We start from the raw sequence: 21,536 nt of genomic DNA, 5'->3' as shown, positions 1-21,536 counted from the left end.
ATTTATTTATTTATTTATTTATTTATTTATTTATTTATTTATTTATTTATTGCTTCCCTTTTGTAACAGGGGCTCACTATGTAAACTAGGAGCTGCACCAAATAAAAAATACATTTCACTCAAAGACTTATGGATAAAAAACTTTTGATAGACAAAAAGAAATTAAGTTACATGAACTAAGATAACAAAATATAACAACAACAAAAAACATCTAAAAGTAGCAACTTTATAGCATCTTTATACATATGATATCAGCGATACATGCGATAACAACTACATATGTATACATGAGATATCAGCGATATGTGAGATAACAACTACATATGTATACATAGGATATTAGCGATATATGCGATAGTAACTACATATGTATACATGAGATATCAGCGATATGTGCGATAACAACTTCATATGTACACATAGGATATTAGCAATACATGCAATAACAACTACATCTGTATACATGAGATATCAGCGATATGTGTGACAGCAACTACATATGTATACATGAGATATCAGCGATATGTGCGATAACAACTACATATGTATACATGAGATATCAGCGATATATGCGATAACAACTACATATATGTACATAGGATATCAGCGATATGTGCGATAACAACTACATATGTATACATGAGATACCAGTGATATGTGCGATAACAACTAGATATGTATACATAGGATATCAGCGATGTATGCGATAACAACTACACATAGGATATCAGCGATATATGTGATAACAAATACATATGTATACATAGGATATCAGCAATATATGCGATAACAACTACATATGTATACATATGATATCAGCGATATGTGCGATATCAACTACATATGTATACATGAGATATCAGCGATATATACGATAACAACAACATATGTATACATAGCATATCAGCGATATATGCGATAACAACTACAAATGTATACACAGGATATCAGCGATATGTGCGATATCAATTACATATGTATACATGAGATATCAGTGATATGTGCGATAACAACTACATATGTGTACATGAGATATCAGTGATATGTGCGATAACAACTACATATGTGTACATGAGATATCAGTGATATGTGCGATAACAACTACATATGTATACATGAGATATCAGCGATATGTGCGATAACAACTACATATGTATACATGAGATGTCTGTGATATATGCGATAACAACTACATATGTATACATAGGATATCAGCGATATATGCGATAACTACATATGTATACATAGGATATCAGCGATATATGCGATAACAACTACATATGTATACATAGGATATCAGCGATATATGTGATAACAACTTCATATGTATACATATGATATCAGCGATATATGCGATAACAGATACATATGTATACATATGATATCAGCGATATATACGCTAACAACTACATATGTATACATATGATGTCAGCGATATATACGCTAACAACTACATATGTATACATAGGATATCGGCGATATATGCGATAACAACTACATATGTATACATGAGATATCAGTGATATGTGCGATAACAAATACATATGTATACATAGGATATTAGCGATATGTGCGATAACAACTACATATGTATTTTTAGGATATCGGCGATATGTGCGATAACAACTTGATATCTATACATGAGATATCAGCGATATGTGCGATAACAACTAGATATGTATACATAGGATATCAGCGATGTATGCGATATCAACTACACATAGGATATCAGCGATATATGTGATAACAAATACATATGTATACATAGGATATCAGCGATATATGCGATAACAACTACATATGTATACATATGATATTAGCGATATGTGCGATATCAACTACATATGTATACATGAGATATCAGCGATATATACGATAACAATAACATATGTATACATAGCATATCAGCGATATATGCGATAACAACTACATATGTATACACAGGATATCAGCGATATGTGCGATATCAATTACATATGTATACATGAGATATCAGTGATATGTGCGATAACAACTACATATGTGTACATGAGATATCAGTGATATGTGCGATAACAACTACATATGTGTACATGAGATATCAGTGATATGTGCGATAACAACTACATATGTATACATGAGATATCAGCGATATGTGCGATAACAACTACATATGTATACATGAGATGTCTGTGATATATGCGATAACAACTACATATGTATACATAGGATATCAGCGATATATGCGATAACAACTACATATGTATACATAGGATATCAGCGATATAAGTGATAACAACTTCATATGTATACATATGATATCAGCGATATATACGCTAACAGCTACATATGTATACATATGATATCAGCGATATAAACGCTAACAACTACATATGTATACATATGATATCAGCGATATATACGCTAACAACTACATATGTATACATATGATGTCAGCGATATATACGCTAACAACTACATATGTATACATAGGATATCGGCGATATATGCGATAACAACTACATATGTATACATAGGATATCGGCGATATGAACTACATATGTATACATAGGATATCAGCGATATATGCGATAACAACTACATATGTATACACAGGATATCAGCGATATGTGCGATATCAATTACATATGTATACATGAGATATCAGCGATATATACGATAACAACTACATATGTATACATGAGATATCAGCGATATATGTGATAACAACTACATATGTATACAATATAGGATACCAGCGATATGTGCAATAACAACTGCATATGTATACATGAGATATCAGCGATATATACGATAACAACTACATATGTATACATAGGATATCAGCGATATATGCGATAACAACTACATATGTATACACAGGATATCAGCGATATGTGCGATATCAATTACATATGTATACATGAGATATCAGCGATATATACGATAACAACTACATATGTATACATGAGATATCAGCGATATATGTGATAACAACTACATATGTATACAATATAGGATATCAGCGATATGTGCAATAACAACTACATATGTATACATGAGATATCAGCGATATATGCGATAACAACTAGATATGTATACATGAGATATCGGCGATATGTGCGATAACAACTACATATGTATACATGAGATATCAGTGATACATGCGATAACAACTACATATGTATACATGAGATATCAGTGATATGTGCGATAACAACTACATATGTATACATGAGATATCAGTGATACATGCGATAACAACTACATATGTATACATGAAATATCAGTGATATGTGCGATAACAACTACATATGTATACATGAGATATCAGTGATATGTGCGATAACAACTACATATGTATACATGAGATATCAGCGATATGTGCGATAACAACTACATATGTATACATGAGATGTCTGCGATATATGCGATAACAACTACATATGTATACATGAGATATCAGCGATATGTGCGATAACAACTACATATGTGTACATAGGATATCAGCGATATGTGCGATAACAACTACATATGTATACATGAGATATCAGTGATATGTGCGATAACAACTACATATGTATTTATAGGATATCAGCGATATGTGTGACAACAACTAGATATATATACATGAGATATCAGCGATATGTGCGATAACAACTACATATGTATTCATATGATATCAGCGATATGTGCGATATCAACTACATATGTATTCATATGATATCAGTGATATGAGCGATAACAACTGCATATGTATACATAGGATATCAGCGATGTATGCGATAACAACTACACATAGGATATCAGCGATATATGTGATAAAAACTACATCTGTATACATGGGATATCAGTGGTACATGCGATAACAACTACATATGTATTCATGAGATATCAGCGATATGTGCGATAACAACTGCATATGTATTCATGAGATATCAGCGATATGTGCGATAACAACTACATAAGTATTCATGAGATATCAGCGATATGTGCGATAACAACTACATCTGTATACATAGGATATCAGTGGTACATGCGATTACAACTACATATGTATTCATGAGATATCAGCGATATGTGCATAATAACTACATATGTATTCATGAGATATCAGCGATATGTGCGATAACAACTACATATGTATACATGAGATATCAGCGATATGTGCAATAACAACTACATATGTATACATGAGATATCAGCGATATGTGCGATAACAACTACATATGTATACATGAGATATCAGCGATATGTGCGATAACAACTAGATATGTATACATGAGATATCGGCGATATGTGCGATAACAACTACATCTGTATACATAGGATATCAGTGATATGTGCGATAACAACTAAATCTGTATACATGAGATATAAGTGATATGTGCGATAACAACTACATATGTATACATGAGATATCAGTGATATGTGCGATAACAACTACATATGTATACATGAGATATCAGTGATATGTGCGATAACAACTACATATGTATACATAGGATATCAGTGATATATTCAATAACAACTACATATGTATACATAGGATATCAGCGATATATGCGATAACAACTACATAAGTATACTTAGGATATCAGCGATATATGTGATAACAACTACACATATACAAATAGGATATCAGCGATATATGGGATAACAACTACATATGTATACATAGGATATCAGCGATATATGCGATAACAACTACACATGTACACATAGGATATCAGCGATATATGCGATAACAAATATATATATGTATACATAGGATATCAGCGATATGTGCGATAACAACTAAATCTATATACATGAGATATAAGTGATATGTGCGATAACAACTACATATGTATACATAGGATATCAGCGATATATGCAATAACAACTACATATGTGTACATAGGATATCAGCAATACATGCAATAACAACTACATCTGTATACATGCGATATCAGCGATATGTGTGACAGCAACTACATATGTATACATGAGATATCAGCGATATGTGCGATAACAACTACATATGTATACATGAGATATCAGCGATATATGCGATAACAACTACATATGTATACATATGATATATGCGATATATGCGATAACTACTACATATGTATACGTAAGATATCAGCGATATGTGCGATAACAACTACATATGTATACATAGGATATCAGCGATATGTGCGATATCAACTACATATGTATACATGAGATATTAGCGATATATACGATAACAACTACATATGTATACATAGTATATCAGCGATATATGAGATAACAACTACATCTGTATACATATGATATCAGTGATACATGCGATAACAACTACATATGTATACAAAGGATATCAGTGATATGTGCGATATCAACTACATATGTATACATGAGATATCAGCGATATATACGATAACAACTACATATGTATACATAGGATATCAGCGATATATGCGATAACAACTACATATGTATACACAGGATATCAGCGATATGTGCGATATCAATTACATATGTATACATGAGATATCAGCGATATATACGATAACAACTACATATGTATACATGAGATATCAGCGATATATGTGATAACAACTACATATGTATACAATATAGGATACCAGCGATATGTGCAATAACAACTACATATGTATACATGAGATATCAGCGATATATGCGATAACAACTAGATATGTATACATGAGATATCGGCGATATGTGCGATAACAACTACATATGTATACATGAGATATCAGTGATACATGCGATAACAACTACATATGTATACATGAGATATCAGTGATATGTGCGATAACAACTACATATGTATACATGAGATATCAGTGATACATGCGATAACAACTACATATGTATACATGAGATATCAGTGATATGTGCGATAACAACTACATATGTATACATGAGATATCAGTGATATGTGCGATAACAACTACATATGTATACATGAGATATCAGCGATATGTGCGATAACAACTACATATGTATACATGAGATATCAGTGATATGTGCGATAACAACTACATATGTATTTATAGGATATCAGCGATATGTGTGACAACAACTAGATATATATACATGAGATATCAGCGATATGTGCGATAACAACTACATATGTATTCATAAGATATCAGCGATATCTGCGATATCAACTACATATGTATTCATATGATATCAGTGATATGAGCGATAACAACTGCATATGTATACATAGGATATCAGCGATGTATGCGATAACAACTACACATAGGATATCAGCGATATATGTGATAACAACTACATCTCTATACATGGGATATCAGCGATATGTGCGATTACAACTACATATGTATACATGAGATATCAGCGATATATACGATAACAACTACATATGTATACATGAGATATCAGCGATATATGTGATAGCAACTACATATGTATACAATATAGGATACCAGCGATATGTGCAATAACAACTACATATGTATACATGAGATATCAGCGATATATGCGATAACAACTAGATATGTATACATGAGATATCGGCGATATGTGCGATAACAACTACATATGTATACATGAGATATCAGTGATACATGCGATAACAACTACATATGTATACATGAGATATCAGTGATATGTGCGATAACAACTACATATGTATACATGAGATATTAGTGATACATGCGATAACAACTACATATGTATACATGAGATATCAGTGATATGTGCGATAACAACTACATATGTATACATGAGATATCAGTGATATGTGCGATAACAACTACATATGTATACATGAGATATCAGTGATATGTGCGATAACAACTACATATGTATACATGAGATATCAGCGATATGTGCGATAACAACTACATATGTGTACATAGGATATCAGCGATATGTGCGATAACAACTGCATATGTATACATGAGATATCAGCGACATGTGCGATGACAACTACATATGTGTACATAGGATATCAGCGATATGTGCGATAACAACTACATATGTATACATGAGATATCAGTGATATGTGCGATAACAACTACATATGTATTTATAGGATATCAGCGATATGTGTGACAACAACTAGATATATATACATGAGATATCAGCGATATGTGCGATAACAACTACATATGTATTCATAAGATATCAGCGATATGTGCGATATCAACTACATATGTATTCATATGATATCAGTGATATGAGCGATAACAACTGCATATGTATACATAGGATATCAGCGATGTATGCGATAAAAACTACACATAGGATATCAGCGATATATGTGATAACAACTACATCTCTATACATGGGATATCAGCGATATGTGCGATTACAACTACATATGTATACATGAGATACAGCGATATGTGCGATAACAACTACATATGTGTACATAGGATATCAGCGATATATGCGATAACAACTACATATGTATACACAGGATATCAGCGATATGTGCGATATCAATTACATATGTATACTTGAGATATCAGCGATATATACGATAACAACTACATATGTATACATGAGATATCAGCGATATATGTGATAACAACTACATATGTATACAATATAGGATACCAGCGATATGTGCAATAACAACTACATATGTATACATGAGATATCAGCGATATATGCGATAACAACTAGATATGTATACATGAGATATCGGCGATATGTGCGATAACAACTACATATGTATACATGAGATATCAGTGATACATGCGATAACAACTACATATGTATACATGAGATATCAGTGATATGTGCGATAACAACTACATATGTATACATGAGATATTAGTGATACATGCGATAACAACTACATATGTATACATGAGATATCAGTGATATGTGCGATAACAACTACATATGTATACATGAGATATCAGTGATATGTGCGATAACAACTACATATGTATACATGAGATATCAGCGATATGTGCGATAACAACTACATATGTATACATGAGATGTCTGTGATATATGCGATAACAACTACATATGTATACATGAGATATCAGCGATATGTGCGATAACAACTACATATGTGTACATAGGATATCAGCGATATGTGCGATAACAACTGCATATGTATACATGAGATATCAGCGACATGTGCGATGACAACTACATATGTGTACATAGGATATCAGCGATATGTGCGATAACAACTACATATGTATACATGAGATATCAGTGATATGTGCGATAACAACTACATATGTATTTATAGGATATCAGCGATATGTGTGACAACAACTAGATATATATACATGAGATATCAGCGATATGTGCGATAACAACTACATATGTATTCATAAGATATCAGCGATATGTGCGATATCAACTACATATATATTCATATGATATCAGTGATATGAGCGATAACAACTGCATATGTAAACATAGGATATCAGCGATGTATGCGATAACAACTACACATAGGATATCAGCGATATATGTGATAACAACTACATCTGTATACATGGGATATCAGTGGTACATGCGATGACAACTACATATGTATTCATGAGATATCAGCGATATGTGCGATAACAACTGCATATGTATTCATGAGATATCAGCGATATGTGCGATAACAACTACATATGTATTCATGAGATATCAGCGATATGTGCGATAACAACTACATCTGTATACATAGGATATCAGTGGTACATGCGATAACAACTACATATGTATTCATGAGATATCAGCGATATGTGCATAATAACTACATATGTATTCATGAGATATCAGCGATATGTGCGATAACAACTACATATGTATACATGAGATATCAGCGATATGTGCAATAACAACTACATATGTATACATGAGATATCAGCGATATGTGCTATAACAACTACATATGTATACATGAGATATCAGCGATATGTGCGATAACAACTAGATATGTATACATGAGATATCGGCGATATGTGCGATAACAACTACATCTGTATACATAGGATATCAGTGATATGTGCGATAACAACTAAATCTGTATACATGAGATATAAGTGATATGTGCGATAACAACTACATATGTATACATGAGATATCAGTGATATGTGCGATAACAACTACATATGTATACATGAGATATCAGTGATATGTGCGATAACAACTACATATGTATACATAGGATATCAGTGATATATGCAATAACAACTACATATGTATACATAGGATATCAGCGATATATGCGATAACAACTACATAAGTATACTTAGGATATCAGCGATATATGTGATAACAACTACACATATACAAATAGGATATCAGCGATATATGCGATAACAACTACATATGTATACATAGGATATCAGCGATATATGCGATAACAACTACACATGTACACATAGGATATCAGCGATATATGTGATAACAAATATATATATATATGTATACATAGGATATCAGCGATATGTGCGATAAAAACTAAATCTATATACATGAGATATAAGTGATATGTGCGATAACAACTACATATGTATACATAGGATATCAGCGATATATGCAATAACAACTACATATGTGTACATAGGATATCAGTGATACATGCAATAACAACTACATATGTATACAAAGGATATCAGTGATACATGCAATAACAACTACATATGTATACAAAGGATATCAGCGATATATGTGATAACAACTACACATGTACACATAGGATATCAGCGATATATGCGATAACAGATACATATGTATACATAAGATATCAGCGATATATACGATAACAACTACATATGTATACATAGTATATCAGTGATATATGTGATAGCAACTACATATGTATACATATGATATCAGCGATATATACGCTAACAGCTACATATGTATACATACGATATCAGCGATATATACTCTAACAACTACATATGTATACATATGATATCAGCGATATATACGGTAACAACTACATATGTATACATATGATATAATCGATATATATGCTAACAACTACATATATATACATATGATATCAGCGATATATACGCTAACAACTACATATGTATACATATGATATCAGCGATATATACGCTAACAACTACATATGTATACATAGGATATCAGCGATATATGCGATAACAGATACATATGTATACATAAGATATCAGCGATATATACGATAACAACTACATATGTATACATAGGATATCAGCGATATGTGCGATAACAGATACATATATATACATATTATATCAGCGATATATACGCTAACAACTACATATGTATACATATGATATCAGCGATATATACGCTAACAACTACATATGTATACATAGGATATCAGTGATATATGTGATAACAACTACATATGTATACATGAGATGTCTGTGATATATGCGATAACAACTACAAATGTATACATAGGATATCAGCGATATATACGATAACAACTACATATGTATACATAGTATATCAGCGATATATGCGATAACAACTACATATATGTACATAGGATATCAGCGATATGTGCGATAACAACTACATATGTATACATGAGATATCAGCGATATGTGCGATAACAACTACATATGTGTACATAGGATATCAGCGATATGTGCGATAACAACTACATATGTATACATGAGATATCAGCGATATGTGCGATATCAACTACATATGTATTCATATGATATCAGTGATATGAGCGATAACAACTGCATATTTATACATAGGATATCAGCGATGTATGCGATAACAACTACACATAGGATATCAGCGATATATGTGATAACAACTACATCTGTATACATAGGATATCAGTGGTACATGCGATAACAACTACATATGTATTCATGAGATATCAGCGATATGTGCGATAACAACTGCATATGTATTCATGAGATATCAGCGATATGTGCGATAACAACTACATATGTATTCATGAGATATCAGCGATATGTGCGATAACAACTACATCTGTATACATAGGATATCAGTGGTACATGCGATAACAACTACATATGTATACAAAGGATATCAGTGATATGTGCAATAACAACTACATATGTATTCATGAGATATCAGCGATATATGCATAATGACTACATATGTATTCATGAGATATCAGCGATATGTGCGATAACAACTACAAATGTATACATGAGATATCAGCGATATGTGCGATAACAACTACATATGTATACATGAGATAACAGCGATATGTGCGATAACAACTACATATGTATTCATAAGATATCAGCGATATGTGCGATATCAACTACATATGTATTCATATGATATCAGTGATATGAGCGATAACAACTGCATATGTATACATAGGATATCAGCGATGTATGCGATAACAACTACACATAGGATATCAGCGATATATGTGATAACAACTACATCTCTATACATGGGATATCAGCGATATGTGCGATTACAACTACATATGTATACATGAGATACAGCGATATGTGCGATAACAACTACATATGTGTACATAGGATATCAGCGATATATGCGATAACAACTACATATGTATACACAGGATATCAGCGATATGTGCGATATCAATTACATATGTATACATGAGATATCAGCGATATATACGATAACAACTACATATGTATACATGAGATATCAGCGATATATGTGATAACAACTACATATGTATACAATATAGGATACCAGCGATATGTGCAATAACAACTACATATGTATACATGAGATATCAGCGATATATGCGATAACAACTAGATATGTATACATGAGATATCGGCGATATGTGCGATAACAACTACATATGTATACATGAGATATCAGTGATACATGCGATAACAACTACATATGTATACATGAGATATCAGTGATATGTGCGATAACAACTACATATGTATACATGAGATATTAGTGATACATGCGATAACAACTACATATGTATACATGAGATATCAGTGATATGTGCGATAACAACTACATATGTATACATGAGATATCAGTGATATGTGCGATAACAACTACATATGTATACATGAGATATCAGCGATATGTGCGATAACAACTACATATGTATACATGAGATGTCTGTGATATATGCGATAACAACTACATATGTGTACATAGGATATCAGCGATATGTGCGATAACAACTGCATATGTATACATGAGATATCAGCGACATGTGCGATGACAACTACATATGTGTACATAGGATATCAGCGATATGTGTGATAACAACTACATATGTATACATGAGATATCAGTGATATGTGCGATAACAACTACATATGTATTTATAGGATATCAGCGATATGTGTGACAACAACTAGATATATATACATGAGATATCAGCGATATGTGCGATAACAACTACATATGTATTCATAAGATATCAGCGATATGTGCGATATCAACTACATATATATTCATATGATATCAGTGATATGAGCGATAACAACTGCATATGTATACATAGGATATCAGCGATGTATGCGATAACAACTACACATAGGATATCAGCGATATATGTGATAACAACTACATCTGTATACATGGGATATCAGTGGTACATGCGATGACAACTACATATGTATTCATGAGATATCAGCGATATGTGCGATAACAACTGCATATGTATTCATGAGATATCAGCGATATGTGCGATAACAACTACATATGTATTCATGAGATATCAGCGATATGTGCGATAACAACTACATCTGTATACATAGGATATCAGTGGTACATGCGATAACAACTACATATGTATTCATGAGATATCAGCGATATGTGCATAATAACTACATATGTATTCATGAGATATCAGCGATATGTGCGATAACAACTACATATGTATACATGAGATATCAGCGATATGTGCAATAACAACTACATAAGTATACATGAGATATCAGCGATATGTGCGATAACAACTACATATGTATACATGAGATATCAGCGATATGTGCGATAACAACTAGATATGTATACATGAGATATCGGCGATATGTGCGATAACAACTACATCTGTATACATAGGATATCAGTGATATGTGCGATAACAACTAAATCTGTATACATGAGATATAAGTGATATGTGCGATAACAACTACATATGTATACATGAGATATCAGTGATATGTGCGATAACAACTACATATGTATACATGAGATATCAGTGATATGTGCGATAACAACTACATATGTATACATATGTATTGTAAGAGGGTACCTCCCTAATTCAATTAAACATGGCAAGTTTGAGGCTCTGCTGTTCACATTCAATAAAAACTTGCAGAATTTGGTATGGAGTTTTTCCATGGGTGTTGTCAAATTCCAGAGCTGTTTTGTGTGTGCAATAATATCACTATCTTTATGGTGATTTCATTCTCTTTTAGGTGTTAGTAAAACACGCCTTTTTGATGGTCAGGACAACCATCTGGTTCCAACGACTAACTCAGCAGTTCTTGAGAATGAAATTATGAAAGTCACTGGCAGGATGATTGGCCATGGAATTTTAAATGGTTTGCCCATTGTATATGGTATATCACCAGCGATAACTAGCTATATGATTAATGGTGATTGTGGTACAAATATATGCATCGATGATGTTCCAGACTTGGATGTTCGTGAAATCATAATTGCGGTATGCAACTTATTCTTTTTTGTAAAACAAGATGAATTCCTTTTTTCAGCTTCGCTCTGAACGAAGTTGAGCGGAGCTTGTAGTATTACTGATTGCCGGTTGGCGGCGGCGGCGGCGTCATCAACTTTACATTTTCAACTTCTTCTTAAAAACAAAATGTATAGCTGTGAAAATTTCTAGGAAGGTTCCTTGGGTGGTTCTCTCTCAGATTTATTCATGTAAAAATCTTAAATTCTCAATTTTTGGTGAATATTTTTGTTATTTTTGGTAAAAACTGATATTTTCATCTACTTGTTAAAAACCGCAAGTCTGATTGTTTTGATAATATATATATATAGGTACTGTAAAATGACTAATTTTCACTGGGTTTAAATTTCACTGATTTACCATTTCAGGCATATTCAGTGGGTTTTAAATTCACGGTTTCGTCATTTAGATAATGTGTCCTATGCTAAATTTTACATATTCACTGTGTTTTAATTTAGCGCATTTTTCCAGTCAGCGAAATAAGCTAAATTAAAACCCAGTGAATAATTACCCCCTTTACAGTACCTCAGGTAGACCTCTCTCAGATTTGTTCATTTTGTGAAGATATATCGTTCTTCAGTTATCTGGTTTTGATAAAAAGTTATATTTTTCGAATTTTTGTTGAAAACAGCAAGTCAGACTGCTTTACTATACATATTGTTCATTTTCTAATGATATCTTCAGTTCTTAAATTGAAATGTTCATTGATAACAGCGGAGCTATCTCAGCCGACAGTTTGCTAGTTTTTGTGAAAAGTTTATATTGATATTATTATGAAAAAATATCTTGTTGTTACCCTTATTAGATGATTGATGAGGCTGACATGCCAACTAAAGTTATACCTGATGAATTAAGAGTGAGATGTCAACCACTGCTTGATCAGGCATCATTGCCGTTTATGTGTAAAAATAATATAGCATGGATTATTCACAGATTGCTTGTTCACCAGGTATGTATGTTGCCAGTTGTTAGTTGGTTTGTCAGTAAATCAACGATGAATCATTGATCAGTTGTGTGTGTAAAGTATGGATTCAAGTATTATAGTGCCTCTGGGTAGTTATTACTTTTGGTGAGTAAACAGTGCAAGTCATGCATTAAGGTAGCGAGACTATTATTTGTGTTGAAAATTACGATTTTCACATTTATTTATTAATTGATGAAATGCACTATAAACTTTCATGTGATAAAGTCAACATAACATAGAATGTCATGTAAGTTAGTTAAAATGTAGATTTTCTGAAGGGAAGCAAGGCAGCCTCAGTAGTGTTTTCCAAAATCAACAACACAGGTTTAATCTGTGTGCCTATAAGTTTCAAAGATAAACTCAAGACAAAGCAATGTTAGGATGTGTTATCAGTAGCTATCTGACACACAATTAGTGTTTCCAAACATTTGAGTGGTTTTTCTCCGCCCCTATTTGTTTCACAGATTAGTCATTTGCATATGAATGTGTCAGACACAAGGTCACACAGCCACTGAAAAAAATCATTGATTTTGGTGTTTTCATATGCCGAATTTATCCAATTATAGATATCCCATTCCTTTATTTTTTTTGGTTTCCAATAGCCTTACACATTTGGATGTCCCTACACATGTTAAAACAGACCTTGATGGGAAAACAAATTGATTGTGCCGATAAACAAGCTTGAAAATCTTTGCTGTTACTTCATGGACGTTTTCTAGGAGTTTATGTTTTTCAAAATACAAGGTCTTTAACAAAAAATAACGTACACTTATTGTCGTCGGATTAACACCAAATTCTCACAGCTTTAAGGTGACAGTGAGAGGAACTTGAATGTGTCCAGACAAACTATTTCATCGATTATTTACCAACGAGTTGTGGTTTGAGTTGGGGGCAATGCGACTAAAACAATAATTGAAATTCAGCACACTATTTTTTAAAACGCGTTGCTTGAATAAAACTGACCAGACACATTCAATTTACCAGACTATTGAACAACTAGGAAAAGTGAAAAAAATACTTCTGATCGCCAGCATAAATGCGTAATTATTTTTTTTACAGAAAAAGTAATTTTTCACCTTTGGTTGAGTAACGCTTCGTAGAATGCAGATACGGGCATGCAAAATACACTTGTAAAAACCTTGAAGTCTGGCGATTCTAAAAATATATACTTTCCTGGGTCTATTTGTAGTCATTTAGTCACAATTAAAGGATGAAAACAAGTATGCAAATAATAGTCCCGCTACCTTAAGCGAGTATGATGATGGACAGAACCCAAATATACATGGACTAATAAGCAGATCTGACATTCTTTCTACCAAGTTCTGTATACAAACATTGGTGAAGAAATAAACTTGAAATAAAAAAATGCTACATAATATTCCTAATCTAATCAGCAATACGTTATATTTTTAAGGTAATTGACAGCAGATTGGTTTCCATAAATCAACTAAAAGATGGAATGCAAGAAGTACATTTAAAAAAAAACAATTCATCAGCCTTAAAACTGGTATTTCCATCAATTTCTTGTAAAGTTGTAAATACAGATGATATTTTGGCCTTGATAAAGTATGAAGAAGAAGAACTAGAAATGAAGGGGATCTTTGAGAAGTTTTTAAGAGGTTTGTTCTTCAATTGTTGAGTTTTTTACTCCCATGTGTGTTGTGTCTGTATGTATGTATGTATGTGTGTGTGTGCATGTATGTGTGTCTGCTGTTCTACTAATATCTCAAGAACCATACACTGGTTTTTGATGAAACTTGGTATATAAATGCCCTGAAATTATGCACAGATTTTATTACTTTGGGGTGAAAATCCCTGCACATTAATTACATAATTTGCATGATAATTAACTAATTTTTAGCTCTCCCATCACTGTTCCACTGATATTTTGAGTACTGATCATCACATTTCAATGAATCTAGAATTATGCAGGCACCAATTAGTTTTTGGTAAATATTTATGCATAATAATCATTTAATTTGCATAATTAATAGATTTTCAACTTTCATACTAATTATTCCATCCCAATGCCACATGGTACAATGATGCTCTATACAGAAACCTGATTAGTTTTGGGCTCAAATCTGTTCATATTAATTCTCTAATTAGCAGAATAATTCATAATTTTTTGGTTCTCATCACATTTCAATAAAACTTGGTTACATTGTGTAGACCTTGTTAGTTTTACACTCAAATCATTTCATATTAATTTTCTGATGTGCATAATTAGTTTTTCAGCTTTTCCATCAACATCTCAAGTACAAGTAATTTCAAATTCATTTTTAATGTGCCTCTAATGCTCTCAGCATGTGAGTTTTTTCAAAGATTTCTTTGATTTCATGTACGGCATCATGCAGTTTGGGCCAAATAAAAGCCAAATAATATATATCAAAAATATATCCCAAACTTGATGGTTTGAAATTTTGGAGCTGATAGACAATTCTATGATAAAGTGAGCCAAACATGGTTCAAACCACGACTTTCATATTGGTTGGGATGGCCATACAGATTCAAATGATTGAAAAATAGATTTGTCATGTAACTTGCATGTAATAGTCTTTTTGTCGAACTGTTCACAACCCCATGTTTATTAATGTTGTAATTTACTGACATTGTGTGTATCCTTGTTTGTTGTTGCAGACAAGAATTGCGATTTGAAGCAACTTGTACGATTTTGGACAGGCTGGTCCATGCTACCATTGGATGATTCATTATATGTCAAATTCCATAAAGAACGATTTCCAAAGTCAGCAACATGTCTAAATACATTGACATTGCCAGTTACATCAGATTATGAGCAATTCAAATCGATTATGTTGTTGGCCATAAGAGAGACCAATTTTGGTTTAATTTAACTTAGTGTTGCAAAATTATTCGGGATATTCAATTATTTTCTGTCAGTTACTATCTTGCAGATGTGTCTTAGTCACAAAAAGCTAACAACAATTTCATTTCCACATCATTTTTTGTGACTTGAATAAATAATATGGCTGATTAGTTACCATGTTAAAAGTTGTGTTAAATAAAATTGAGATAAATATATTTCACATGTCTTTGTTTTTGTTTGACTGTGTGTATACATACAAGCATGCCTGAAGCTATGAGACTCCTTTCACAGAAAGAAATTAAAAGTTATGTAATACAGAAAATAACAGTACTAGTGATTCTGTTTATAATAAAACATCTGTTAAAAAAAAACAAATAAAAACTTTAAAACTACCATACTAGTATATAAATATAAAAGGCATGAAGCTCCAAAAATGAAGAAATACAATACCAGTACTATTTGGGAAATACTGTTCCACTGGTCACGAGAAAAGAAAGACTGCTGAAACACCTAATTACAATACAAAGACCACATGCAAATGTGTTGAAGAGGTCATTATTATGACAATGTATCGTCAAGTGGGGCTAAATCCGAATAAACTTGATTAGTTTCTGATTGAATTCAATGCATATAAATTAACTGAATTTAATTATCTTCACTTTTCACAGATTTCAATGAAACTTGGTATATAGATGTTTTGGGATAATACAGTGTTAATTAGTTTTTGTTTAATGACCATTTTTTTTAATATACTATTAAATAGATTTCAATGAAGCTTGGTACATGGATTTAATGGGATAATGCACAGACCTGATTAGTTTTGGGTTGAAATACATGAATATAAACCTAATTGGCATATAAATTAGCCAGTATTAAAATTAATTTTTTAACCAACAGCTCGTCAGATTCAATGAAACTTGATACATGTAGAAGCTTAAGGATAAGCCATATAAATGTTCAGTTTAGGGTTAAATTTTGTCTTTACTAATTACCTAATTTGCATAAATTAACCAATTTAGTGGTGCTCCAAAAATTTCGAGTACCTTTCATCAAATTTTATTAAAACTAGGTACATAGGTGCTTTTAGTTAATCCACAGATCTGATTGAAACCATGAATATTAATAATTATTTACCTGTTATTAGTTTCCTGTTTGTTTCTTAATATGTACAACTGTAATGTACTAAGTACTGTTGTAGATAGGGACATGCAAACAGTGCTATAATTCTGACAAGATATATAACCAAAATATTAAGTCATCATATATGGTCATTTTTTCATTAAATATTCATAATTGTTAAACCATGGTAATTGGCAGCCGTTTTCTCTATGAGAAGCACATAAATAATGGGCAAAGACAAATTTTTGGTAAAAATAAATATATTTCAATGATTTCATGCAATAAACACAATGCTTTATGTGTTATGAAAATGTGTTTCTAATATAGTAATAAATACAGTAATCTTTATTCATGCCTCCCAATACCTTCAAAGCTACCTTTGATTTTATATGCACATGAGAAGCACCAAATGCAAAGTATAGAAACCCTAAGGTTGAAAATATTTCCAACAGAAGTTCACTACAGAATGGTGAGCAAATGGTTCTTCACTCTCAAATATATATCTTTTCCATAACAGTCACTGACATCAGTTGGATCAAAATTGTCAGATCATTAATTTGTTCTTCTGTAAGTGGCAGGTCTATTTCCGGTATTGCAATATCTCCCTCATCAAATGTATTTGGCCCTGGTCCGTTTCGATCTACTCCATACATGCATCCATCAGCATCGTGATCAATATTCCAAAATGAAGAAATGCCAGTCTGCTGAGAGTTAGCTGATGACACCATACCTGCAGACCACATCTGATTTGGAGAAAGATTATGTTCAGTACGTAAAGCATGACAGTTCCAACCAGCTGCCCATTCACTCAACATGTTAATTCTGGGTAAATAAACATAGTGTAGAGCATAGACATCAATCTGGGAAGCTGGATCCAAGTCATGGGTTCCTTCCATATCATATAATAACCAATAAAATGTGTGTACAACATGGGTAAATACGTCCCGTCATAATCTCTCAATTCTTTGGTTGTGTACACTACGGCCAGCAATGTGGCTACCTCTACCAACACCTCTCTCTCTTACCATCATTCGTGCAACTTCAACATTTTCCAGACCTTTGTCTGATCGAACATGTGATGGCATTCCATACTTGTCAATAGATTCTCTGAAAAGATTAGCAACAGTTTCTGCTCTATTGTTGGAAGCACAGCTTAAATAGGTTATCATCCTTGAATACCCATCAATGCCACCATGAATGACTAACCTCCATCGAATAAGTACATAGTGGCCATCAATATGCCACAGCGCATTAGGCCCAGGCACAGAATATTGTCTTCTACGAATTACAGTCATTCGTCTAAGTGCAACATTAACTGGACTGACTGTAACCATGGCATGTCTGATCCTTTCCCTCTGTATATGTAGCCCTCTGCTTTTGAGAACACCTTTCAGCATAACCAGTCCAGAGTTGGAATAATCGTGCACCAGTTCTTCCATTACATCCTCTAACTCAGCATCTGTAATGTTACTGTATTTCAACTGACATATGCCAAACTCTTGACATCTTCGCCACAGCGTGGTACGACTACAAAGCAACATTTTTGAAATTGTACTCAGGGAAAAACCAATTCCAAACAAGCTTTCTATCTGGGCTTTATCAATATCTAGCCTTGGTCTTCCCCTGTCTCTTTGGTTTGAACTTTCATCCAAAACTACATTAACTGGACCAATTGCATTTTGATTGGCATGTGTCATCTTCTGAAAACTATTTTCCCAGAATTCTACAAAATACAGCAAGCTTCTAGATAAGGTTTCCCATGATGGTAATATATCAGGACTAGATTCAATGGGTAGTCGTTCAATTATTAGATCACAAGTCTCCAGCATGCAATACAACCTATTTAGAATAAAAAATTGAAAACACAATATTTCATTGACAATTGATCTGCTTATAAATGCATAACATACATGTATGTAATCCAGTGATAATTAGTGTATTATTTAATATAAGTTATGTGATATAAGGATCTGTGCTCTAAACATCTATTGCGATCATTGGAATTGAAGCAAGTCTACTGTGTTTACAATACAACTCACTGTACCAGATATCAGTTTGACATACAAACCAAACATGTAGGGAATAGTTCTGACATAATTATTTTGGTTAGTTGATACAACAAAAAAACACATTGTGGTTCCTATGACACACTTTTCAAAAATATAATTGAACTCTGGTGATCTTGCCCTTTATCATAGTTTGTTTCAATATGAATATGCATTTTCATAATTAATTTTGAATACAAACAAGTTTTAGGATTGAAACAGCAGTGGGGAATCAGTCTACAAAATCATGTTGATTGATGTAAATATCTTACAAAAACATTGGTGTCTAATTTAATTAATTAATTTAAGAGACATCATTTCTAGCTTTATTCAAAGTAATTCAAATGCCTCATCTGAGTCTCAGAAAAAAGTGCTGCATTTAGACATGAATAGATTCGTAAAACATGCAAGATAACAGAAAGTCTTAGCTGGCTTTCGCTCAAGTATTTTGTACAAGCGTCTGTCAAAAATTCACTGAGACAAATATGAACTGCCTTATTATATTTATTATGTGACTACTGTATTATTTGAAAAGTAAAAAAAAAAACCTACAGGAATAACTATCATGTTGCAAGCTCTGCTTTGTATGCAAATCAACTATAATAGTTATAGTGATTGGATTACTAGTACATAGAAAGTATATGGTTAATCAGAGTTGACATAGTATATGACAATGGACAGATGTTGAATTGCCAAGGAATGGTGTCCAGTGGAGAGAAAAGTCAACAGTACTGTCGCCTCCTGAGAATCTATATCTTCAAACACTGCAATTTTTGTTTATGAAGTGCGTTCTTAAATCAGTATTATAAAAGCTCTATCATTCTGTTCTAATAGCTGAAACAAATTCCTGTGAATTTTGATTTTCAAAATGTATATACTATACTTATATACAAAAAAATGTTTTGTCGAATGAACTGTAACAGAATATATATATATTTTGAGTACAATTTTCTTTTCAAG

Source organism: Saccoglossus kowalevskii, chromosome 7 (genome assembly GCF_978046115.1).
Source record: "Saccoglossus kowalevskii chromosome 7, keSacKowa6.1, whole genome shotgun sequence".
Classification (NCBI taxonomy): domain Eukaryota; kingdom Metazoa; phylum Hemichordata; class Enteropneusta; family Harrimaniidae; genus Saccoglossus; species Saccoglossus kowalevskii.
This window is presented reverse-complemented; position numbering follows the sequence as displayed.